Raw genomic sequence first — 26,597 nt, forward strand, 5'->3', positions numbered from 1 at the left:
GAGGACTCTATAGGCCTATTCTCCTCTACCTGTTCAGATCTGGGTCTGAAAGGCAGACAGGTGAAACCGTACACGACCAAGTGAAAATCTTGCTGTGACGCCCGTGGAGTTGTACTCCTGCTGAAGTCGGGGGGAGATTAGGGAAGGCTGCTGTCTCTGTGTTTTCAGCTCACTCCTGACTATTTCACATCCTAAATCCAACAGTTATTCTGTGCCGAATAAAAGAATGGTTTTTCATGGCGATGTAGAGCATTGGATAAAAGAAAACAAGTTCAGTGAACTGGATATCTCTACTAACCACATATCACAAAATCTTTGCGTTCTTAAATGATTTTTTCTTTAAAAAATCATTTAAGAATGACTGCCGGTAAATTCCGCCAGAGCCACTGCCGCCCCTCAGATAAATCTGAGGGGCGGCAGTGGCTCTGGTATCAAGCCAAAGCGTTTAGGAACTATTATGATTGATGATCGATGCAAACAAGGGTATTTATGCTTGTCAAAAAAATGAAGTAAATGTAGCCAGGAATGTGCAGGGTTGTTTTACTACACAAACGTTCCTACTTTCGCCCATTAGTAACAGTGTCTAAGTTTTTTTTTTTTTAAGGTTTTAAAGATAAAATTGTTTTCTAAAAATCCTGCTATGCTAGATGCCATAATACTACCCAGGACTAATTGACTTGATGAAAAGTTAAGAGATCAGTAAATCACAATATATACCAAATTTTATTATAACTACTTTGGTTCTTACTGGTACTTTTTAGTACAAATACCAGCCTAATAGTAGTCCTACTGAAATAACTGGATGGCAACTACAGCTGATGTTTAAAAAAAGAAGAAGCAAGTGGATCACCAGACATTAGAAACAAACAAGTGAAGCTCTTTTCGTGACATCTCTGTGTTTGCCTGCTGTTAGGGTCAAGAGAAATCAAGGATGGTTGCTGTCTCCGCTCACTGCTAACCTTTCTGTTAGATGTGACTGGTGTCTGGTGTTAATTTTTCTGTTGGAACGTTAATAAATGTATTCAATTATAACCTACGATTGCATGCAGTAGTCTCCTCTGATATTTTAGTCCAGTTGAAAATAAGAGATAAATTGTGAGTTAAAATAATAAACACTAAGTAACATCATATAACTTAATCCAAACAGTGCAGAAAACAACACAGATAAGAAATGACGTGGCATTACACAAATCTGTTTATTGTTACCAAAATGTTTCTGAGACACATTTGGCAGGTCTTTCAGTGGGTTCAGAGAGTAAAAGTTCAGTATCCACCCTGCCCCTTCACATAATTTTTCCCCTGTTGTTGTCTAAGTACTTGTCTTTCTTCTGACAATTATGTCGTTTTTACTTTAAGATCCTTCTGGAAAAGTGGATGAGAGCACTTGGCTCCCTCAGTTGAATCCTGACATCTCCATAAAGACAGAAGCCTGGGATCACTCCCCTCTTAGTAATGTATTTGTAGAGTTAGGGTCGAGCCATTCACTGCCTTGACATGTGCAGAATATCAAGCTTGATCTTCCACGCTGAGTGCTCCAGATGTGTGTTGGTATGTGTGAAACTTGACCGCTGGAGTTTGGCTCAAAGAATTAGACATACCAAAGCGGTGTTTACTCAGCTTTGATTTCATAGATTAAAAAGACCAGCAGCGTTGTGTTTGGGTTGATGTGTCTTGAATCAGGGAGAATCTTGCAGACAATTGGAAAATGACATTCCAAGAGGGAATATATTTGAAACAGAGAGTTTATTCTTATGGAAGATCGGTTTAAGCCAGTTCTTCACAATGAGTTTGTAAACATTCAGTCACGCAGAGAAAGAGCCGAACATACATGTATATTTGTTTTGCCACTTGGTTTTTAGGCCTTTCTGACCACCCACGGTAGTCCTGGTTTCAGTTTACTTCCAGTTATGTGGTGGGGAAGTGCAGCTCTGCTGAAATTATGCTTTCAGTTAACGGACCTCATCAAGGTTTGTTTTTGTGCCACTCACCTTCTTACTCTACTCGTGCTTTTATTTGCAGAGACCTTGGCACACGTGCTTGCGTGGCTGTTTATGGTTGAAAATAGCTGTAGAACAGCACGTAACAAGTTCAGACCAAAAAAAGTAGAGCAGAAAGCCCCAAGAGGTTGGTAAAAATGTGGCCGTCCTCATCAGTCCTTATGGAAAATTAGAAACGAGGATTAAAATCCATATTGCTTTCCTCCGAAAAATAAAAAATACTTTTTCTCATGTAAACTGATATCGATATGTATCCCAATATAAATCAAATCACTATTTCTGTTAACCCTAAAGGTTCCCCTTTAAACCTAATTTGATATATAAACATAAGGTTAATTTTTTTCCTGTCAGAAGTTAAATATGATAAATATACTGCAACATTGTACAACTTATGTTTATATTGCTAGGACCTTTGCATGATAATTATGTTATTGTTTTATTGCCTAGCTCTGTGTGCACCCATGAAGTCAATTGATGCAGTTTTCTTGGTGCTAGCACTGAACCCACTCACCAAAATACGGCCACTTCTGGCTACAAAGCCTCAAGATGACAGTGGCCATTTGAAGCATCAAAATGCAAATCCACAAACTATGATGTTATGTCTCTGGATCTGCAGCCATCCTCTATATACAGTCTATGTGCCCAACCGACGATTTTCCACAGCTGACATGTTGAATTTGCCTGGTTAAAACTGCAAAATGAGTTTTTCCAAGAGTTTTCTCACGAAGCCTTGTGTAAAAACATTTTTCTTAACAGTTTCTTGTAGCAATTCTGTTCACTCTTCATCTCTCAAACCACATGGGTAGCATCCCCCTGTTGTTTAGTCTGCAGCACACTGGTATTTTGACAGGAGTATAAAAACATTGTGTTGCACCTATGTTTGCATGTTTAGCATTAGCGATGGAAGTGAGGGCACCGAGTCTTGGCCAGGATGCTGCTGAAAACCCAGGTAGTAATAAATGTCTTGTTTTCTAAAATCTGCCTGCACCTGCAGCTGACCTCAGATGACCTGCGATATGGAGTGTATTTAGCCTCCCTGGGTTTCTGTAAGTGATACAATGTGATCAGTAAATGAGGCTTCTGTGGCGAGTGTGTGTGCGCTTGTTCTTCTCTCTCAGCGCACGGAGGATTTGGTATGTCCCAGTTCATAACTCCCCACCCATGCCTTCATGCATTCATACCTCCTCAACTAAGGATCCATTGTTCTTGCACACTGTTTTGAGGTCTGTCTTTCGGTGAGTTCAATTCAAACAAAGTCATCTCTCACCAGAGCTTGTTCAAAAAGTTCTCACTGAAGGGCTCCGGTGGAAATACAGACCACCTCAGTGTCCCATTCTTAGCAGAGTTTTCCTTTTCTCTGGAGGGTACACAGAAGGAGAAGTCGCACATGGAACATGACTAACAAACTGCTTTGTTTGCCCGACGGATGCCCCTAGACAGGATATTTTGGAAACCCTTGTTGAAAGAGCTTTTCCAGTGTACCGTGAAAAGGTTGTGTGGCAGCAGTTGTTCTCTCAATGTGATCTCAAAAGGCAGTTATCAGGACAAAAGTTCTTTTTTTTAACCTGTCAGCTCTTTTGGACTTTTGGAAAGTCTGAGGAAGCCTCACAAAAGTAGGGCGGGATACAGACTTATTCATTTTCCTACATTATAGTCCCTTTCAGATGAAGTGAGGCAGAATGGGAATGATGGGAATATCTAAAATACAGACATTCAGGCAGCAACACTAAATACCTCAGCAAAATTCAATAAAAACACACTCCCTAGAGACGCTTCATCTCTGAGAAGTACGAAATAATACTTATGTCACTGTCATCTCTGTCAGCTTTAGGTCCCAGTCTCTTAGCTTGGATACAGACGGCTTTTAAATTTATGGCTGAACTTTCAGTGTAAGCCTGATATATACTCTGAAAGTTGTTTAGACCTGAAGCTCAGCAGTAAATATTAGCACTGTTTGGATCTAAATCTAATATTTGGATGTATGTGTGTGAGCGTTTTCTTTCTTCTCTGTCTCCTGTCACTTTAATCCAAGTGCCTGACTGAAGTTTGGCAGTTATTGGTCATCTTTTATTCATTCCATCTCAGTAGATTGAAGATAGAGCCTCTGTTCGTTTGTCCCATAATGTGCTGCGGTCAGTATCCCCGTCATTATCATATCTGGAAAGTATGTTTACTGATATGAAATACTTTTATTTTTAGTTTTATTTCCTTTCTTCTTATCTCCTGTCGTTGCATATTTTGTTTTTGTCTTTCAGTTAGATTTACTATCTTTTCTCCAAGCAGCAAAACTGAACATTAGCTTTCACATAAAACTGCACGTCTTGGTACAGATCACAATTATATACATTTCCTTTCCTTGCTCTTTCTTCTATCACTTCCATGTATTATTTCTAACTTCCTGTAGAGCACAAATTTACCATGGATCTGAAATGTTATGTGCAAGAAAATAAATTAATCTTCATAATTGATTTATGTTGTTTTTTTAAGCACAGAATGCAAAAACGATGCCAGGACTTTTAATACTCTCTGTTGTGGGTTATGTTGATCAAACAAAGGGAGTAGTTTAAATGGAAGAAAAAAAGTATGACGTGTAGCCTAAAACTACACTAAAACTACATTTTAATACTGATGCCTGGACTAAAAGTACTCTTAATGCTCCAGCTAGAGCTGAATATAAGTTTACCATTTTGGCAAAACGTTTCAGTTTTCTTCCTGCTTTGTGCACATTCCCATTACATTTCTTTTCTTGAACTGCTCTGTAATCTTCATGCAAATTCTGTAACACAGTTCTTCACTATTACTGTTTTAACTGTTTTAATATTCTCATCTACATCTACTTTTTTTAATCCCAATAACCCACCAGTCTATTGGCTCAATGTGTCGCTAATTATATGCTGCTAAACAAATCCACTAAACCAATCCACAGAAACTTTTGTCAAATTATATCCGAAAAGAAATCCCAAAGTTTCCAAAATTAACTTGACACCAAAGAATAAAAAATAAGATAAAATGTATTGTACTGGTGTATTGCTTGGTGCTGCTTTCAGTAGAGGGAGTTAGTCATTCTGCCACAGCTCCTGATTACATCAATGAATCTCTACAGGACATTGGTGGTGTAACATTCAGGGCTCTAATCAGACTGACCAGTAATTGAACCTGTTATCCCCCTCTCCTTTCTCAGTTTAGCCCCTAGCTACTGCCTGTCTTCAATGATACACGGAGAGGAGGGAGAGCAAGAGGACCACAATACCCACTCAGGGACGAGCTGTCAGAAGCCCTGAAACACTATCCTCTCTGTGTTAAAAGCACTGGGTGTTTTTAGCAGTATTATATCACTGGGATTCAGTAAGGCAGGTCGTTTGGGAAGAGTTTTCCTGAGAAATGACTTCTATTAAAGAGCATTGCTCACCGAGGCTCACATTAGGTGATGGTTTTGACTTTTAAGACTCCCAGAGTGGAGAACGCTGTCTGGCCACAATGCCAGTAATGATACTGCCCTCAAGTGGATCCTACAGCCGTTTGTACTACAGCACTTTTATGTCACAGAGAAAAATGCAGAGACAGTAAAATATTAGGATGATGAAAAGAGGTGATAAAAACTCTCCTGATGTTCTTGGCCACTTTAGCTATGGTAGCTAGTGTGACTCTAACAACTCTTTCCAGTTCTCTTAGCTTGGGGTCAGTGCCAAGCCTTTCCATAAGCTGTTTTTATATTAGGACCTGGTTCTTGGCATTTTATAAAGGGAATATGAGTGGACCAGAGGGCCCAGGTTCTCATGAGAATGACAGAGATGTGCAAATTATCACAGCTAAAAGCCCTAATTGCCTGAAACCTTTCTGCATCAAAGCTGGCCCTTCTTGTGTGGCAGAAGTGCCGCTGCGTGCTCTTTAAGATGGAAAGGTTGATTGCATCAGTGGCATTTAGAAGTAGAGAGTTTGAGGATCGCTTATTGTGTGGTCCACTGATGCTCTCCTCTTCTTCCCCATGTACAGTGGGGCAAAAAAGTATTTAGTCAGCCACCGATTGTGCAAGTTCCCCCACTTAAAATGATTACAGAGGTCAGTAATTTGCACCAGAGGTACACTTCAACTGTGAGAGACAGAATGTGAAAAAAAAATCCATGAATCCACATGGTAGGATTTGTAAAGAATTTATTCGTAAATCAGGGTGGAAAATAAGTATTTGGTCACCTCAAACAAGGAAAATCTCTGGCTCTCACAGACCTGTAACGTCTTCTGTAAGAAGCTTTTCTGTCCCCCACTCGTTACCTGTATGAATGGCACCTGTTTGAACTCATCATCTGTATAAAAGACACCTGTCCACAGCCTCAAACAGTCAGACTCCAAACTCCGCCATGGCCAAGACCAAAGAGCTTTCCAAGGACACCAGGAAAAGTATTGTAGACCTGCACCAGACTGGGAAGAGTGAATCTACAATAGGCAAGCAGCTTGGTGTGAAAAAATCAACTGTGGGAGCAATCATCAGAAAATGGAAGACGTACAAGACCACTGATAATCTCCCTCGATCTGGGGCTCCACGCAAGATCTCATCCCGTGGGGTCAAAATGATCATGAGAACGGTGAGCAAAGATCCCAGAACCACACGGGGGGACCTGGTGAATGACCTGCAGAGAGCTGGGACCAAAGTAACAAAGGTCACCATCAGTAACACACTACAACGGCAGGGAATCAAATCCCGCAGTGCCAGACGTGTTCCGCTGCTGAAGCCAGTGCATGTCCAGGCCCGTCTGAAGTTTGCCAGAGAGCACATGGATGATACAGCAGAGGATTGGGAGAATGTCATGTGGTCAGATGAAACCAAAGTAGAACTTTTTGGTATAAACTCGTCGTGTTTGGAGGAAGAAGAATACTGAGTTGCATCCCAAGAACACCATACCTACTGTGAAGCATGGGGGTGGAAACATCATGCTATGGAGCTGTTTTTCTGCCAAGGGGACAGGACGACTGATCCGTGTTAAGGACAGAATGAATGGGGCCATGTATCGTGAGATTTTGAGCCAAAACCTCCTTCCATCAGTGAGAACTTTGAAGATGAAACGAGGCTGGGTCTTCCAACATGACAATGATCCAAAACACACCGCCCGGGCAACAAAGGAGTGGCTCCGTAAGAAGCATTTGAAAGTCCTGGAGTGGCCTAGCCAGTCTCCAGACCTCAACCCCATAGAAAATCTGTGGCGGGAGTTGAAAGTCTGTGTTGCTCGGCGACAGCCCCAAAACATCACTGCTCTCGAGAAGATCTGCATGGAGGAATGGGCCAAAATACCAGCTACTGTGTGTGCAAACCTGGTAAAGACCTATAGTAAACGTTTGACCTCTGTTATTGCCAACAAAGGTTATGTTACAAAGTATTGAGTTGTATTTTTGTTATTGACCAAATACTTATTTTCCACCCTGATTTACGAATAAATTCTTTACAAATCCTACCATGTGAATTCATGGATTTTTTTTTCACATTCTGTCTCTCACAGTTGAAGTGTACCTCTGGTGCAAATTACTGACCTCTGTCATCATTTTAGGTGGGGGAACTTGCACAATCGGTGGCTGACTAAATACTTTTTTGCCCCACTGTATTTCAAAGACCTGTCACCTCACGACTTGTCAAAATCTTTCCTTCAAACAGTAAGCAAAAATAGAAGCTAATGATTGAAGTTCCATTCTGTAAACTTGCGGTTGCCGTGTGGAATAACAGGCCTGTTGCATGTGTTGCATTTGTACACATGGGAATGATTGGGAACATTTTCCCTTTAGTTACTGCACCGTCATAGGATTATACAGTAGATCGCATTGTTTATGTGTCAAAACAAAGCTGTAACTTAATTTTCTAATGGGCCTGCTTGCCGCAGCTGAAATCCGCGTTTTTGTAGCACAAGCCTAAAAATTAAAAGAAAACCCTTAAGCTCTCCACAACTCTCTCCAGCTGTGGTTTGTATCCAGTGGTATTTTCCCCTTGATACCAGTTCATATATTGTTTTCTCTCTGTTCTAAAATATAAAATCTGTGAAGAAAAACTACATGAATGCCATTTTGGCCACCGAGAGATTGGACGTGTCACTAATGGATGTAGCAGACAGTGTTGGGGGGAAAAAGTGTTTCAAAATGTAAATGTGTTGCTTTCCTATTTAATATGACATACACTAGCGATCGTCCTTCCACTAATGTGAATAAATGATGATACTTTTGGCTTTAAGTGAGGATTTGTGGCAGTTAATCATTATGAAGTGGAAAGTGAGGTTCCCTCACGAATAATAATAATAAAGTGAATCTCGTAAAATCCAGCCCTTTTAAAATAAAATAAAATACCCTCCTGCTGTCTGCACTTAGACTTTGGCACATGTGGATTTTCTGCCTTTGGAACATCTGATGATTAATTCCACATTGTAAACAGGTGAGGAGTGCCTATTAGCTCATAAAGGACCATCAATCAAACTAATTTGCTTGTGGGTTTCGTCTCACGGGGGCTCAGTTATGTTTTGGCTTGAGGTTTCATCTCATGTCAGTCCAAATGCCCACTCCCAGTCTGTTTATCTCAGCTCTGCCACAGTGAGAAAAATTCAGCTTCGAGTTAACTGGTTTATTCATCTACATACGACTGGAGAGGCCGGGTCTGAAACAGTGGAAAACCATCTCAGTCAACGCTGGAGGACATGGGTTCTGATGATGATGAAGATCTGGAGACATGCAAATCCTCCAGGATCACATTCCACCTCCTAGTGTGTGTGTATGTGGGCGCATGCATAGGCTCATGCACACTAAAGTGTCTATGCGGTCTGTGCATGTGTTCAGTCTTCTGTAGGCATCTGTCCCAACACATGTAATCCCTCTCATGGATGTTTGCGTGCCCATAACAATGAGCCAGTGAGCTGCTTTATTCATCCTGTATGGTCCACAGTGGAAAGAGGAGACACGAGCTGTGGCACCCCCGCCAGCGGCAGCTAAACAGACATACCAGCTCTTGTATGTCAAGAAAATCTACTTGCTGGAGTAAACTGCGGCTCTTCCATCAGTTTGCAAGTTCCTCACACTTAAGTCATATAGATTTCAGCCTGAAAGCAGTTTAATATGCAAATGTCTCTGAGGGCTTGGAGTTTGTTGTTGTAGTAAGTAATTCTACCCTTTTTCTTATGCCTTTTCCTCAACCGCATTTGAAGCCTGAGTGGCAGTTGTGACTACTTAAAGCTGTGCCACGAGTCAGTGAAGAGCTAAAGTCGTATTTGTGTTCCACTGTGCAAGAAAACTACTGGATTTAATAATGATGTTTTATGAAGCGTGATTCATATTTCAAAGGCTGCATATCTGGAGTGGAAATAATTCAGCACTGGGTCTTAGGCAGGCTTAAAACTTTGATCCTCCTTGGTGATCTTGACTTGATTTTTTTCTGTGTGTTTTTGTGTTCAAATTAAAATGTTTGGGGGTTTTTTTGCTTGTCTATTAGAAGACAGACTTCTATAATTGAGCGATTAGTTGTGGTTTAATAGCCGTAGCTGTCTTCCATTTGCAAAGAGACACCCGGCATTCTTGCTACTTTCCCAGGGTCCTCGTCCCGTACACTTGGGTGGTAATCAGCTGATAATCGTGCTCATCACATTTATCATACCCACAGTATTTCAGATCATCCAAACACATGTAGCATTTCAAAAACCTTCCGTGTGAACATGTAATTGGTTTTAGATAACAACTGAAGGAATGCTTTCATCTAATAAACAATGAAAAGACGCAATCACATTTACCAAAACTTTCGGTTTCTCGCACTGATGAACCAGTGCATATTCCTTAGTCTATATGAGTAACTTTGTGCTATCAGCCACATTCTGTTGACTGCTTACAGATGTACTGCCCAATCTCCTCGTTTCATTGTACCATTGATTAAACCACAGAAGAATGGCTTGGGTACACGATAAAGAAAAATGGCACCCTTGATCTTATTCCTCAGAAAAATCAAAAGGCATACTAAGAAGCGGTGGCATATGACAGAATGGCTCTGGAGCCCATTCATCATATTTTAATTCCATATATTATTTATTTATTTTCTTCCATTTCACCTATGTTACTTTAATCAATGAAGCTAAAATTGGTGATCTGTACTCCAATACCTCAGTTCCCCCTTCAGTTTCTTGGTGTGGAAAATCAATGTCATCTGATTCCTCCTCCTGCTGGTTCTGATTATTGAGGAGTGCTCTAGGAGCTCTGGATCCCAGGTTTTCTTGCTCCCTTTAACCACAGTCAGGCCCAATTCCACGCTCATCGCTCTCACACCTCGTTGCACTCCCATCCAGGCCCTGCACAAGCTGGCTAGTGGAGCTAGGCTTTAAGGTCAAGAAAGGACAGAGTGACAGAAAGCTTATTTTCTGCTCCAGATGCGTTAAACTGCCGACACCAATCTGTAATACTAAATGTATTTAGAAGCCAGGTCCAAATATGTGCTAAACAGGATGTTCCAGATCACAAATCACAGATGATTTGTCATTTTAGCAGGATATATTTTTTATATTTTTTTATTTTCCTCTATGTGGGTGTTAGAAAATTAAAAGCTTTGTGAAAAGCCCTCCTAAATGTTTTTATTCCTTTCTAAGAAACCCTTCATTTTGAGAGTTGGCTGATGAAAGCGGCTGCAGACCCAGGAGAATAGCTGTCAGCCTGGTTGGTGTTATTTTGCTGAAATACTGCAAGTCTGATTCAAATCTGTTGTAAGGGATAATTTGCCATTACTAAAACCTGGATTCTGCATTGTAGGTTTGACCATTCTTTTTGTCTGACAGTATTGCACTTTGATAGGTTTGTTTTTGGATCTTAAACAAGACAAGCGAAAGTGGGAATAATGATAAAGACTTCCTGAACAAAGCATGGTGGGTTTCTAAGTGACAATATGTTGAGTGGATTATATAGCTTTTGGTGGTATGTCTTCCACCGCAAACATTGCAAATATGTGCAATGTTTTGGAAAGCTTTACAGACAGTAACTAAAGGTTGAAGGGCTGAGCTAGTGATTACTTATTATAACAAGGGTTGCATACCTCTGCCAAGGCAGAAAATTCCCTCTGCACTATGCATGAGTTGAGTACCAGGATTAAGAAGAACATCTGGACCCAGTATAGTCTCTGATATTTTCTTGGGAACATCCAGGCGATATCTCACAATGTCTTCTTATTGCAATCTCTGTGAGTTCGATGTGCCCACTTCAGGCCAAAAACAAATTTACTGCCACAGCTGGAGGAGTTTAAGTATCACCGGGTCTTGTTCATGAGTGAGAGGAAAGTGAAGCAGGAGATCGACTGATGGATTGGTGCAGTGTCAGCAATGATGTGGACTCTGTAGCGGTGAAGAAAGACCTGAGCACGAACGCAAAACAGTCGATTCATTGGTTGAGCTCTGCTCCTACACTCACCTCGCGGTAGTGTCAGAAAGAATACGATTGTGGATACAAGCATTGGAAATTAGCCTCCTCCTATGGGTGTCTGGGCTCAGAGATGGGATGAGGAGCTGGCCATTTGGGACTCAGAGCTTCCTGGGCACCTCCGAGTATTTGAGATGTTCCAGTCGTGTCCTGTCCAGGAAGAGGACCTGAGACACCCCCAGGATATGCTTTCAGCTGGCTCAGAAGTGCCTTTGTGTCCCCCTAAATGTGCTGGAGGAGGTGGCCGGAAAGCGGAAGGTCTGGATGTCTCTGCTTAGACTGCTGCCCCTAAACCCAGATAAGCAGTGATAGATGGATCTGATATGTATTTGAGAGGTATAGAGATGGTCAGAATCAATTGCACAGATAATAGGGTGCCAAGTGAGGAACTGTGATACTGCACAAGGAAGTCACAGTAAGACAGTGGTGAAGTGTGCAGTAGGAGTGACAGATGGGTTTAAAGTGGGAGTAGGATTCGATCAGGGATCTGCTCTGAGCTCCTTTGCGATGGTGATGGACAGGTGAACAGTTGAGGACAGGTAGGAGTTTCTGTGGACTATGATGTTCATAGACAACATTGTGATCTGAGCAGGTGGAAGAGAACATGGAGGGGTTTATTTATTTATTTATTTATTTAGGACAGTGCAGTTTAATGAACATAAATGTAAAAAAAAAAAAAATTACATGAATGTAAACATACCAGATTATAGCCAAGGGCTAATTTCCATCTGTTGTCCTTAAGCATAAAAATAGACATAATAATTCATAAAAATTCATCATTCATTCATAATAAAAACTCCATCACCAAACTTACACATACACACCATTCTGTTCCCAAATAAAACATTAAAACTATACAACTTATACATGATCACACACTTGATTTGTCCATAACCAGTTTTTAACCTTTGCCTTAAACAAATTGAATGTCGAGCATTCTCTAATGGGTTGAGGAAGACTGTTCCACAGATGGCCACCCTGGACAGAAAGGACGTTCTGCCCAAATGCTGTCCGTCTGTGGGGTATAAACAAGTCTCCTCGGATTGTAGCTCGAGTGGTCCTGTCTGAGCTTTCTTTATGCCTAATGAACTGCTTTAGTGGTGGTGGAGCAAGGGAGTGTAAGACTTTATATATTAAACTCACTCTTTTAAGTTTCACTAAGTTATTGAAGTTCAGTAATTTATGTTTTTTTAACACATGACAGTGGTGGTGGGAAGTCGGTTTTTTGTCAAGTAGTTTTAAACTTCTTTTATAAATGTTTTCAATAGTTTTAAGTCTTGTTGGACAAGCAAGTGACCAGGACGTCAAACAATAGTCCATATGAGAGATGATCATTGAGTAAAAATAAGTTTTTGCAACATTCATATTTAAATTATTACGTATATGATTAAAATTTCGATTATTTAATTTAAGTACCTGGGACACTTTATTTATGTGACTCTTGAAGGACAATGTTGGGTCTAGAATGACCCCAAGATATTTAAATTCTGGAGCTAATTCAAGCTCTACTCCATCCAGGAATATGTTTGACTGCTTCAAGTTTAAGGGGCGTTTTGAAAAATACATACCGACAGTTTTTGAGGTGTTCAACATTAGGCATGAGTCCTCCAGCCAGCTATGCATTAATGCTAAAGCAGCTGTAAGATCTTTTGCCACCTGCTGGACACTATTTGCTTGCGTATATATAACTGCATCATCTGCATACATTTGAGTAAATATATTTGGACAGACTTCAGGTAAGTTATTGATAAAAAGAGAGAACAATAAGGGCCCAAGAACAGATCCTTGAGGAACCCCTGTATCACAGTCTAAATATGGAGATTTAACCCCATCCAACACCACACACTGTTTCCTGTGTGAGAGATATGAGGCAAACCACTGAAGAGCCTGACTGGAGATATTAAACCGAGTCAATCTGGATAACAATATCTGATGGTTTACAGAGTCGAAAGCCTTCCTCAGATCTAAAAATACAGCTCCAACACAGGGACTCTTGTCCAGCAAGCTCTTCAAGTTCTCCACTAACATACACAGGGCAGTATCTGTGGAGTGATGTGCCCGAAAGCCAAACTGCAATGGATGTAATGAGGGTTGGGTGTTTTCTAGGTGAGCAGTGAGGAGTTTAACCACCCACTTCTCAGCTATTTTAGATACGACCGGGAGTATGCTTATGGGGCGATAATTAGCCATGTCAGTCTTCACACCTGCTATGAAAATTGGTGTAACTGCAGCAATTTTCCAATCTGTTGGAACAATGGAGTGTTTGAAAGACATATTCAAAACATGAGTTGTTGGACGTACAAGAAAATCCATATGTTCCTTTAGGAAGTTTGTGTTAATACCATATACATCAAGTGCTTTTGATTGTTTTAAACCTGTAATTAGTTTAGCAACTTCAGTGTCTGAAATATGAGTGATGGTGAACAAATTTTGACCAACATCATTCACATTATCAGAGCATATGACTGAGTCAAAGCTCTGACTGATCTCCTTAACAGATGAAATAAAGAAAGTGTTTAAGTTACTGGCAATAGATAGAGGCTCTCTAACAATAGAGTTATTTACATAAAGTTCAATTGTGTTTTTACTTTTGTTTGAATGACGGCCAAGTAATTTATTTAAGTGTTGCCAGATAATTTTACCATTACCTTTGGCTCTTTCAATTATATTTATAAAAAATTTTGCTTTGGCCTGTCTCAAACTTCTTGTTACTTTATTCCGCAATGAAGTAAATCTCTGTCTATCCAGAGTTAGACCTGTTTTCAGGAACTGCTTTAGTAATTGATCTCTTGTTTTCATTAAATTCTTGCACTCTTTGTTTAACCAGGGCAAATTAGATGTTGTCTTTATTTTTTGTCGAGCTCTAATGGAGTATGTTGATATAACATCCTTGACAATGTCAGTGAAGTGACTGCTGCAGAATTGTGGATCATCACTACACAATAAAGGCTCCCAGTTAACTGATGCTAATGCTTCTGCTACATTTTGTCGCTGACTTCTTGGTATGAATTCATAAAAGGATCTCCTATTAGATGAACTTTGAAAGTCATTCTTAACCTGTGATTTTATAAGTTTTCTAGAAAACTACTTTCCCAGGGTCCTCGTCCCGTACACTTGGGTGGTAATCAGCTGATAATCGTGCTCATCACATTTATCATACCCACAGTATTTCAGATCATCCAAACACATGTAGCATTTCAAAAACCTTCCGTGTGAACATGTAATTGGTTTTAGATAACAACTGAAGGAATGCTTTCATCTAATAAACAATGAAAAGACGCAATCACATTTACCAAAACTTTCGGTTTCTCGCACTGATGAACCAGTGCATATTCCTTAGTCTATATGAGTAACTTTGTGCTATCAGCCACATTCTGTTGACTGCTTACAGATGTACTGCCCAATCTCCTCGTTTCATTGTACCATTGATTAAACCACAGAAGAATGGCTTGGGTACACGATAAAGAAAAATGGCACCCTTGATCTTATTCCTCAGAAAAATCAAAAGGCATACTAAGAAGCGGTGGCATATGACAGAATGGCTCTGGAGCCCATTCATCATATTTTAATTCCATATATTATTTATTTATTTTCTTCCATTTCACCTATGTTACTTTAATCAATGAAGCTAAAATTGGTGATCTGTACTCCAATACCTCAGTTCCCCCTTCAGTTTCTTGGTGTGGAAAATCAATGTCATCTGATTCCTCCTCCTGCTGGTTCTGATTATTGAGGAGTGCTCTAGGAGCTCTGGATCCCAGGTTTTCTTGCTCCCTTTAACCACAGTCAGGCCCAATTCCACGCTCATCGCTCTCACACCTCGTTGCACTCCCATCCAGGCCCTGCACAAGCTGGCTAGTGGAGCTAGGCTTTAAGGTCAAGAAAGGACAGAGTGACAGAAAGTGTCATGATACGTTGTGTGGCAGGCAGGAGAAGGACCCAATAGCAATATTCACAAACACGGGGATGAACTTAAGAAACACAGCTTTAATGCTGGCAGGACAGAATACAGGACATGCAAAACTAAACCGGAAAAACGTAAACTAATACTCGAAGGTAGACACAGGGAGATCCACACAACATGAGGGAGAACACGACGCCGAACAGAGGGAGACTCAGACAGAAATACACAGAGGGTAAACGAGGAAAGTGGGCACACACGGGGAACACAGGTGACACTGATAATCATAACGAGACAGGGCGGGGTGAACTGAACATGACATGTAGAGGCACAGAGGTTCCGACAGGAGGAGAGAGAGCACGGGGAAAACACAGACATAACGGGCTGGGGAAACATGAAACAACCACAAAGGGAGACGAGGGCTCATCAATACATAGAGGGCACACAGGGGGGAGAGAGCCATGAAGGGAAAACACTTAGGGAACAACACAACAGGGCAACTCAGAAGACATGGCCTAAATAAGGAACGAAATACAAAAATACAAAGAACTAAGAATACTGGGCCCACATGGCCCAGGACCATGACATCACCCCCCCCTAAAGGGCTGGCTCCCGACAGCCCAAACCCGAGAAACAAAAACAAAAACAGAAAACAACCCACCCAGGGCGGGAGGCGGGGGACCAGGACGGAGGGACCAGAACGGGAAACAAAATAAACAACAGAAAACACGGGAGCACATGACCATAGTCAAAATAAAGTTCAGGGGGCCGACCCAGAGCCCACAGGCACCAGAGTTCACGGGTCACACGGTCGGGGGGCCGACCAGGCGGGTGGCACAGGTGGCAGAGCTGGTCCGGAGGCCGGCCACGCGGAAGGCAGCGGCGGCGAAGGAGACGACGGAGCAGTTCAGGAGGCCGGCCGCGCGGAAGGCAGCGGCGGCGGCGAAGGAGACGACGGAGCAGTTCAGGGGGCCGGCCGCGCGGAAGGCAGCGGCGGCGGCGAAGGAGACGACGGAGCAGTTCAGGAGGCCGGCCGCGCGGAAGGCAGCGGCGGCGGCGAAGGAGACGACGGAGCAGTTCAGGGGGCCGGCCGCGCGGAAGGCAGCGGCGGCGGCGAAGGAGACGACGGAGCAGTTCAGGGGGCCGGCCGCGCGCAAGGCAGCGGCGGCGGCGAAGGAGACGACGGAGCAGTTCAGGGGGCCGGCCGCGCGCAAGGCAGCGGCGGCGGCTCTCCAGTGTCAGGCGTACTGGCCGAGGCCCGGTGGGCACAGGACCAGTCGAGGCGGGACCAGTCAAGGCGGGACCAGGCGAAGCACAGGCTGAGGCTGCAGCAGACGAAGGCTCTGAGGCTGCAGCAGACGAAGGCTCTGAGGCTGCAGCAGACGAAGGCTCTGAGGCTGGACCAGGCGTAGCAGAAGGTGGCTGGATGTGCTCCTCGGGCCCTCCAGCTGATGTGGCATGGTGCTGGACGGGCTCCTCGGGCCCTCCAGCTGAGACAGGAGGCTGAACGGGCCCCTCGGACCCTCCAGCTGACGTGGCAGGAGGCTGGTGCGGTTCTCCCGAACCCCCAGCTGACGAGGAAGGTTGCTGAACGGGCCCCTCGGACCCTCCAGCGGAGACAGGAGGCTGAACGGGCCCCTCGGACCCTCCAGCGGAGACAGGAGGCTGAACGGGCCCCTCGGACCCTCCAGCTGACGAGGTAGATGGCGGCGTGGGAGCCGCGGAGTCCTGGATGAGCTCATCCGAGCTCCCAGCAGGAGCTGATGCAGAGCCAGAGAGATTTGAGACCCCTGGCTGAATGTTAAGCTGACCAGCTATCGGGGACTGGGCTACAGGAGCTACTGGAGCCTGCGCTACAGGCGGCACTGGAGCTACTGGGGCCTGCGCTACAGGCGGCACTGGAGCTACTGGGGCCTGCGCTACAGGCGGCACTGGAGCTACTGGGGCCTGCGCTACAGGCGGCACTGGAGCTACTGGAGACTGAACTGAGGGTGGCTGCGAGGGAGCTAACTGAACTGAGGGTGGCTGCGAGGGAGCTAACTGAACTGAGGGTGGCTGCGAGGGAGCTAACTGAACTGAGGGTGGCTGCGAGGGAGCTAACTGAACTGAGGGTGGCTGCGAGGGAGCTAACTGAACTGAGGGTGGCTGCGAGGGAGCTAACTGAACTGAGGGTGGCGGCGAGGGAGCTAACTGAACTGAGGGTGGCGGCGAGGGAGCTAACTGAACTGAGGGTGGCGGCGAGGGAGCTAACTGAACTGAGGGTGGCGGCGAGGGAGCTAACTGAGCTGTGAAGGGCTGCGAGGGAGCTAACTGAGTTGTGAGAGGCTGCAGACCCTGGCGGCTCCGAGGGCCCCCGAGAGCCAGGCGTGTTCCCCGAAAGATGTGCTGACAATCGGGGGTAGGCCACGGCTTTCCCCGGAGCTCCTCCTCTACGTGGGTGCAAGCTGCTTGCTGCTGCTCACAGAGACCGGGCTCCATGATTTCCGGAGTTAATGCGGTGCCACGGCGGCGCCGGCGCCGCCCCCTTCTGGTAGCTGGCGCGATGGGCGCTGATGGCACCAATGCAGGGGGTGATGTAGCGGCGATCTCCCGGTCGTCCGCCCACATCCTTGCCAGAAATGAGGCAGGCGAAGTAAAGTCTAAGCGGATTGGAGACGGCGAGCGGCTGGTAGGCTGTGCAGCAGGTGAGAGGTCCTGCTCCGAGATGAGCCAGGGCTTCCACCGGAGCTCGTCCTCCCGATAAGCCCGCAACACCTGCTGCCACTCCTCCTCACCGAAGTCAACAGCCTCGGGCATCTCCGTGCAGGCAGGCGGTGGCGAAGATGCGGAAGCTGATGAAGTGTGAGCCAATGGTGTGTCCGTGGTGAGCCTCACCGTTCCGACTCTGACCGCCACTGGCTCATGAGGCGGCGGGGCAACGGCGCGATGGCACGGCTCTGGTGAAGGTGCACGCCCACCGGGCCGCTGCTGCTGCGGACGGAGTCGGAGAGCGGAGACGAGAAGGTCGCTGACGAGGGGGTGCAGCGTCTCCCATAACCAGGGGAACACAGACACGCACACCCCTACCTGGCGGGCGAACTCCTCCCGTTCCTCCTCACTGGAACAGTGCAGCCACTTGTCGCATAGCGACTCCACTGTCCGGACAATCTCCAGTCTTTGTGTCGCTGGGTCCGGCACGGTCGCGTCGTACTGTCAGTCCGCGGAGGGGTTGTGAACTGCTGGGTCCATGTTGTGGTCGTGTTCTTCTGTCATGATACGTTGTGTGGCAGGCAGGAGAAGGACCCAATAGCAATATTCACAAACACGGGGATGAACTTAAGAAACACAGCTTTAATGCTGGCAGGACAGAATACAGGACATGCAAAACTAAACCGGAAAAACGTAAACTAATACTCGAAGGTAGACACAGGGAGATCCACACAACATGAGGGAGAACACGACGCCGAACAGAGGGAGACTCAGACAGAAATACACAGAGGGTAAACGAGGAAAGTGGGCACACACGGGGAACACAGGTGACACTGATAATCATAACGAGACAGGGCGGGGTGAACTGAACATGACATGTAGAGGCACAGAGGTTCCGACATGAAACAACGACTGGAGATGAAACAACCACAAAGGGAGACGAGGGCTCATCAATACATAGAGGGCACACAGGGGGGAGAGAGCCATGAAGGGAAAACACTTAGGGAACAACACAACAGGGCAACTCAGAAGACATGGCCTAAATAAGGAACGAAATACAAAAATACAAAGAACTAAGAATACTGGGCCCACATGGCCCAGGACCATGACAGAAAGCTTATTTTCTGCTCCAGATGCGTTAAACTGCCGACACCAATCTGTAATACTAAATGTATTTAGAAGCCAGGTCCAAATATGTGCTAAACAGGATGTTCCAGATCACAAATCACAGATGATTTGTCATTTTAGCAGGATATATTTTTAATATATTTTTATTTTCCTCTATGTGGGTGTTAGAAAATTAAAAGCTTTGTGAAAAGCCCTCCTAAATGTTTTTATTCCTTTCTAAGAAACCCTTCATTTTGAGAGTTGGCTGATGAAAGCGGCTGCAGACCCAGGAGAATAGCTGTCAGCCTGGTTGGTGTTATTTTGCTGAAATACTGCAAGTCTGATTCAAATCTGTTGTAAGGGATAATTTGCCATTACTAAAACCTGGATTCTGCATTGTAGGTTTGACCATTCTTTTTGTCTGACAGTATTGCACTTTGATAGGTTTGTTTTTGGATCTTAAACAAGACAAGCGAAAGTGGGAATAATGATAAAGACTTCCTGAACAAAGCATGGTGGGTTTCTAAGTGACAATATGTTGAGTGGATTATATAGCTTTTGGTGGTATGTCTTCCACCGCAAACATTGCAAATATGTGCAATGTTTTGGAAAGCTTTACAGACAGTAACTAAAGGTTGAAGGGCTGAGCTAGTGATTACTTATTATAACAAGGGTTGCATACCTCTGCCAAGGCAGAAAATTCCCTCTGCACTATGCATGAGTTGAGTACCAGGATTAAGAAGAACATCTGGACCCAGTATAGTCTCTGATATTTTCTTGGGAACATCCAGGCGATATCTCACAATGTCTTCTTATTGCAATCTCTGTGAGTTCGATGTGCCCACTTCAGGCCAAAAACAAATTTACTGCCACAGCTGGAGGAGTTTAAGTATCACCGGGTCTTGTTCATGAGTGAGAGGAAAGTGAAGCAGGAGATCGACTGATGGATTGGTGCAGTGTCAGCAATGATGTGGACTCTGTAGCGGTGAAGAAAGACCTGAGCACGAACGCAAAACAGTCGATTCATTGGTTGAGCTCTGCTCCTACACTCACCTCGCGGTAGTGTCAGAAAGAATACGATTGTGGATACAAGCATTGGAAATTAGCCTCCTCCTATGGGTGTCTGGGCTCAGAGATGGGATGAGGAGCTGGCCATTTGGGACTCAGAGCTTCCTGGGCACCTCCGAGTATTTGAGATGTTCCAGTCGTGTCCTTTCCAGGAAGAGGACCTGAGACACCCCCAGGATATGCTTTCAGCTGGCTCAGAAGTGCCTTTGTGTCCCCCTAAATGTGCTGGAGGAGGTGGCCGGAAAGCGGAAGGTCTGGATGTCTCTGCTTAGACTGCTGCCCCTAAACCCAGATAAGCAGTGATAGATGGATCTGATATGTATTTGAGAGGTATAGAGATGGTCAGAATCAATTGCACAGATAATAGGGTGCCAAGTGAGGAACTGTGATACTGCACAAGGAAGTCACAGTAAGACAGTGGTGAAGTGTGCAGTAGGAGTGATAGATGGGTTTAAAGTGGGAGTAGGATTCGATCAGGGATCTGCTCTGAGCTCCTTTGCGATGGTGATGGACAGGTGAACAGTTGAGGACAGGTAGGAGTTTCTGTGGACTATGATGTTCATAGACAACATTGTGATCTGAGCAGGTGGAAGAGAACATGGTGGGGTTTATTTATTTATTTATTTAGGACAGTGCAGTTTAATGAACATAAATGTAAAAAAAAAAAAAAATTACATGAATGTAAACATACCAGATTATAGCCAAGGGCTAATTTCCATCTGTTGTCCTTAAGCATAAAAATAGACATAATAATTCATAAAAATTCATCATTCATTCATAATAAAAACTCCATCACCAAACTTACACATACACACCATTCTGTTCCCAAATAAAACATTAAAACTATACAACTTATACATGATCACACACTTGATTTGTCCATAACCAGTTTTTAACCTTTGCCTTAAACAAATTGAATGTCGAGCATTCTCTAATGGGTTGAGGAAGACTGTTCCACAGATGGCCACCCTGGACAGAAAGGACGTTCTGCCCAAATGCTGTCCGTCTGTGGGGTATAAACAAGTCTCCTCGGATTGTAGCTCGAGTGGTCCTGTCTGAGCTTTCTTTATGCCTAATGAACTGCTTTAGTGGTGGTGGAGCAAGGGAGTGTAAGACTTTATATATTAAACTCACTCTTTTAAGTTTCACTAAGTTATTGAAGTTCAGTAATTTATGTTTTTTTAACACATGACAGTGGTGGTGGGAAGTCGGTTTTTTGTCAAGTAGTTTTAAACTTCTTTTATAAATGTTTTCAATAGTTTTAAGTCTTGTTGGACAAGCAAGTGACCAGGATGTCAAACAATAGTCCATATGAGAGATGATCATTGAGTAAAAATAAGTTTTTGCAACATTCATATTTAAATTATTACGTATATGATTAAAATTTCGATTATTTAATTTAAGTACCTGGGACACTTTATTTATGTGACTCTTGAAGGACAATGTTGGGTCTAGAATGACCCCAAGATATTTAAATTCTGGAGCTAATTCAAGCTCTACTCCATCCAGGAATATGTTTGACTGCTTCAAGTTTAAGGGGCGTTTTGAAAAATACATACCGACAGTTTTTGAGGTGTTCAACATTAGGCATGAGTCCTCCAGCCAGCTATGCATTAATGCTAAAGCAGCTGTAAGATCTTTTGCCACCTGCTGGACACTATTTGCTTGCGTATATATAACTGCATCATCTGCATACATTTGAGTAAATATATTTGGACAGACTTCAGGTAAGTTATTGATAAAAAGAGAGAACAATAAGGGCCCAAGAACAGATCCTTGAGGAACCCCTGTATCACAGTCTAAATATGGAGATTTAACCCCATCCAACACCACACACTGTTTCCTGTGTGAGAGATATGAGGCAAACCACTGAAGAGCCTGACTGGAGATATTAAACCGAGTCAATCTGGATAACAATATCTGATGGTTTACAGAGTCGAAAGCCTTCCTCAGATCTAAAAATACAGCTCCAACACAGGGACTCTTGTCCAGCAAGCTCTTCAAGTTCTCCACTAACATACACAGGGCAGTATCTGTGGAGTGATGTGCCCGAAAGCCAAACTGCAATGGATGTAATGAGGGTTGGGTGTTTTCTAGGTGAGCAGTGAGGAGTTTAACCACCCACTTCTCAGCTATTTTAGATACGACCGGGAGTATGCTTATGGGGCGATAATTAGCCATGTCAGTCTTCACACCTGCTATGAAAATTGGTGTAACTGCAGCAATTTTCCAATCTGTTGGAACAATGGAGTGTTTGAAAGACATATTCAAAACATGAGTTGTTGGACGTACAAGAAAATCCATATGTTCCTTTAGGAAGTTTGTGTTAATACCATATACATCAAGTGCTTTTGATTGTTTTAAACCTGTAATTAGTTTAGCAACTTCAGTGTCTGAAATATGAGTGATGGTGAACAAATTTTGACCAACATCATTCACATTATCAGAGCATATGACTGAGTCAAAGCTCTGACTGATCTCCTTAACAGATGAAATAAAGAAAGTGTTTAAGTTACTGGCAATAGATAGAGGCTCTCTAACAATAGAGTTATTTACATAAAGTTCAATTGTGTTTTTACTTTTGTTTGAATGACGGCCAAGTAATTTATTTAAGTGTTGCCAGATAATTTTACCATTACCTTTGGCTCTTTCAATTATATTTATAAAAAATTTTGCTTTGGCCTGTCTCAAACTTCTTGTTACTTTATTCCGCAATGAAGTAAATCTCTGTCTATCCAGAGTTAGACCTGTTTTCAGGAACTGCTTTAGTAATTGATCTCTTGTTTTCATTAAATTCTTGCACTCTTTGTTTAACCAGGGCAAATTAGATGTTGTCTTTATTTTTTGTCGAGCTCTAATGGAGTATGTTGATATAACATCCTTGACAATGTCAGTGAAGTGACTGCTGCAGAATTGTGGATCATCACTACACAATAAAGGCTCCCAGTTAACTGATGCTAATGCTTCTGCTACATTTTGTCGCTGACTTCTTGGTATGAATTCATAAAAGGATCTCCTATTAGATGAACTTTGAAAGTCATTCTTAACCTGTGATTTTATAAGTTTTCTAGAAAATAATATAAAATTGTGGTCTGAAATACCAGTGATAAAATTATAAGATTTAATAATTCGCTCGGGCTTATTACTGAAAACCAGATCTATTTTAGTTTTAGAGTGTCTTGTTATTCTTGTGGGTTGTTCAATGTGTTGAGTAAAGTTCAAAGTCTCCATTATGTCCTTGAGTGTTTTTCTGTCCTTTTCACAGTCCCAGTTGACATTAAAATCTCCCATTACAATTATTTCATTAGACTTATTATTTATAGCATGATATTTAAGTAATATCTGTAGTTGTTCATAAAAAATATTCTTTGCTGAAGGAGGGCGATATAAACAGATCAACGTAAATGACATTTCTGGGGAAAGAGTGATTTTAACAGAAATATGTTCTATTTCGACATCTATTGGTGAACTAAGTAAAGAGCAATCCAGGTGTTTATTTTACATACACAAGTATTCCTCCTCCTCTTGTTCCAATTCTATCCCTTCTGAATACTGTGTACTCTGGAAAGACAACCGCAGACTCAGGAGAAGAACTTGTGAGCCAAGATTCAGAGATACCCAAAATAGAAATATTGGAATTGCTTAGAATATGTTCCAGTTGCTCATGCTTTGGTAACATACTGCGAATGTTAATGTGTCCACATAGAAGCCCCTTTGGTTTATTTTTAGTGTCCCAGATTACTTTAGCCTGATTAAATGTCTTGCAGATCTTTGTTCCTCTGTAAATTTTAATAGCAGGATTTCTTGTCCTTTTGTTGACAATACTATGAGCATTTAATGATGAGAAACCCTTTACCGGAGACTGTAGTTTGGGTACAGCAGGTGGGGGCCCAGGCAGCTGAGATGGGGGCCCAGGCAGCCGAGGTGGAGGCCCAGGCAGCCGAGGTGGAGACCCAGACAGCCTAGGTGGAGGTCCGAGCAGCTGAGGTGGAAGCCCAGGCAGCTGAAGTGTAGGCCCAGCTAGCTGAGGTGGAGGCCCAGGCAGCTGAGATGGAGGCCCAGGCAGCCGAGGTGTAAGCCCAGGCAGCCGAGGTGGAGGCCCAGGCAGCCGAGGTGGAGGCCCAGTCAGCTGAAATGGAGGCCCAGGAAGCTGAAATGCAGGCCCAGGAAGCTGAGTTGGAGGCCCAGGCAGCTGAGGCGTAAGCCCTGGCAGCCGAGGTGGAGGCCCGAGCAACTGAGGTGAAAGCCCAGCTAGCTGAAATGGAGGCCCAGGCAGCTGAGGTGGATGCCCAGGAAGCTGAAATGGAGGCCCAGGAAGCTGAGTTGGAGGCCCAGGCAGCTGAGGCGTAAGCCCTGGCAGCCGAGGTGGAGGCCCGAGCAACTGAGGTGAAAGCCCAGCTAGCTGAAATGGAGGCCCAGGCAGCTGAGGTGTAAGCCCAGGCAGCTGAGGTGTAAGCCCAGGCAGCCGAGGTGGAGGCCCAGTCAGCTGAAATGGAGGCCCAGGAAGCTGAAATGGAGGCCCAGGCAGCTGAGTTGGAGGCCCAGGCAGCTGAGGCGTAAGCCCTGGCAGCCGAGGTGGAGGCCCGAGCAACTGAGGTGAAAGCCCAGCTAGCTGAAATGGAGGCCCAGGCAGCTGAGGTGTAAGCCCAGGCAGCCGAGGTGGAGGCCCGGGCAGCTGAAGTGTAAGCCCTGGCAGCCGAGGTGTAAGCCCTGGCAGCCGAGGTGGAGGCCCGAGTAACTGAGGTGAAAGCCCAGCTAGCTGAAATGGAGGCCCAGGCAGCTGAGGTGGATGCCCAGGAAGCTGAAATGGAGGCCCAGGAAGCTGAAATGGAGGCTCAGGCAGGCCTAGGCTAACTAGGCTAATTAGTTGTAGCCAGTCCAAATCACTGATGTTTGAATTAGGTCCAGGATTTAGTTCTATATCACCAGCCAAAAGTAGCATCAGAAAAAGTTTCAGAATCTCCAGCGACAGTTGTGGTATATCTGATTGTTCATGTTTACCTGGGGGTGGTCTGGCATGACCAAAATCCAAGAATCTTGTGAACAAAAGATGTTGACTCCATTTGGCTGGGAAAGTGGTATAATTATCCAGCTTTCTTGGACATGTCGAACTCCACAGAAGATAAAAATGTATAAAAACAAAAAGACAAGTTGATGTCAAGATCCAGGGGTTTTTAGATGGTTTTTTAGGTGGGTTTTTTGGCAAACGCACAGGACCTGCCAAGCCGTGTGTCTGCACCCTAGCAGCCATCTTGTTCTTTGTTCAACTCATGGTAACATGGTGTATGTAGGTTGAAGGTATGCAATGGAGAGAAGAGGAACAAAAGTAGAAGCAAGACAAAGTACAGTTGGAAAGGTGAAGATGCAAGGAGAAGAGGTAGTCAAGGTAGAGGATGATGCATGGTTTATAGATGGTGGCAATAGTTAAAAAATTCAAAAAAGCTTCATGCAAAGAAAAGAGGAAGACAACAGAGAAGATTAATGCAAAGCATTAGTGTGACAGGAGGTGACGCTTGAGATAATGTTGGTGAAACTAAGGCAGTGGCAGTCCCTAAAGTGAGGAGCTGAAAGATCTCATTACAGTCTAATTATCTGCTGGGAAACACTGGATCCTTTGGGGTCTTGACGTGTGCCTCCACCCCCAGCCTCAACAGTTCAGTGCTGATTTGTCAGCACGAGGGCGAGCTGCGCAATATGAAGGAGGTGGTTTTTAGCCATAAGCTGCAGGTGCTGTAGCAAACAAAAAACATGAATGTTTTTTGGTGTTTGAGTAGAAAACATTTTACTGCATTACAAAAATTTAATCTTTTCCAGACCTTTGCTTTTCTTTTTCTCTCTCTGTGTGTGCTGTTTTGTGTTCTGAGTATACTCTTTGCTGCGTGTTGTTGCACATTTGTCTTTAATGCTTAATGCTACATCAGCTACATCAAAAGCCATAATGAAGTCCACAGTTTCTATATGAAAAAGGGCAGGTTGAGCATGAAGCATAAATCTGTGTAAGGAAACAAGCCATGGTTTTAAAAAAGCGAAGCTCCTTGAACTCCATTCCCTTTGAAAAAATGGAAAACAGGTCACTCACTGACGTCATCAAGAAACTAAATCAAAGTAGGGAGTCAATGCAGCCTAAAAGGAATGAAATCAGGGGAGTGAGAACCATTTAAAGTGCATTGCGCAGGCGGTCTGCATAGAAAAAAGAAACAGATACAGACGAGAGGAATCACGAAAGCAAAACAACCACAACAGTGGAGCCCGCCTTAAAGGGCCAAACTGGTCTCCTTTTGTCTGAACGTGTGGTTTACTGCAGATCTGTCCAATATCATGCACCATAAATATCAAAGGAGATCTTATCGGTTCACATTAAGAGAGCTTGACCACATTTCTGAAAAAAGAAACTGGTTTACTTCTGTTCCGTTCTGATCTTTTCG

General features: G+C 43.8%; 1 protein-coding gene across 1 annotated transcript in view; it reads left to right on the forward strand.

The window, feature by feature from the left end:
• Positions 1-26,597, forward strand: part of crppa (CDP-L-ribitol pyrophosphorylase A) — a 70,843-nt gene that overhangs the window by 42,983 nt on the left and 1,263 nt on the right. The gene's annotated exons all lie outside the window — the stretch shown is intronic.

This window comes from Diplotaxodon limnothrissa, linkage group LG11 (assembly GCF_057381915.1).
Source record: "Diplotaxodon limnothrissa isolate DT_005_m linkage group LG11, D_limnothrissa_male_GT1.1, whole genome shotgun sequence".
Taxonomy (NCBI): domain Eukaryota; kingdom Metazoa; phylum Chordata; class Actinopteri; order Cichliformes; family Cichlidae; genus Diplotaxodon; species Diplotaxodon limnothrissa.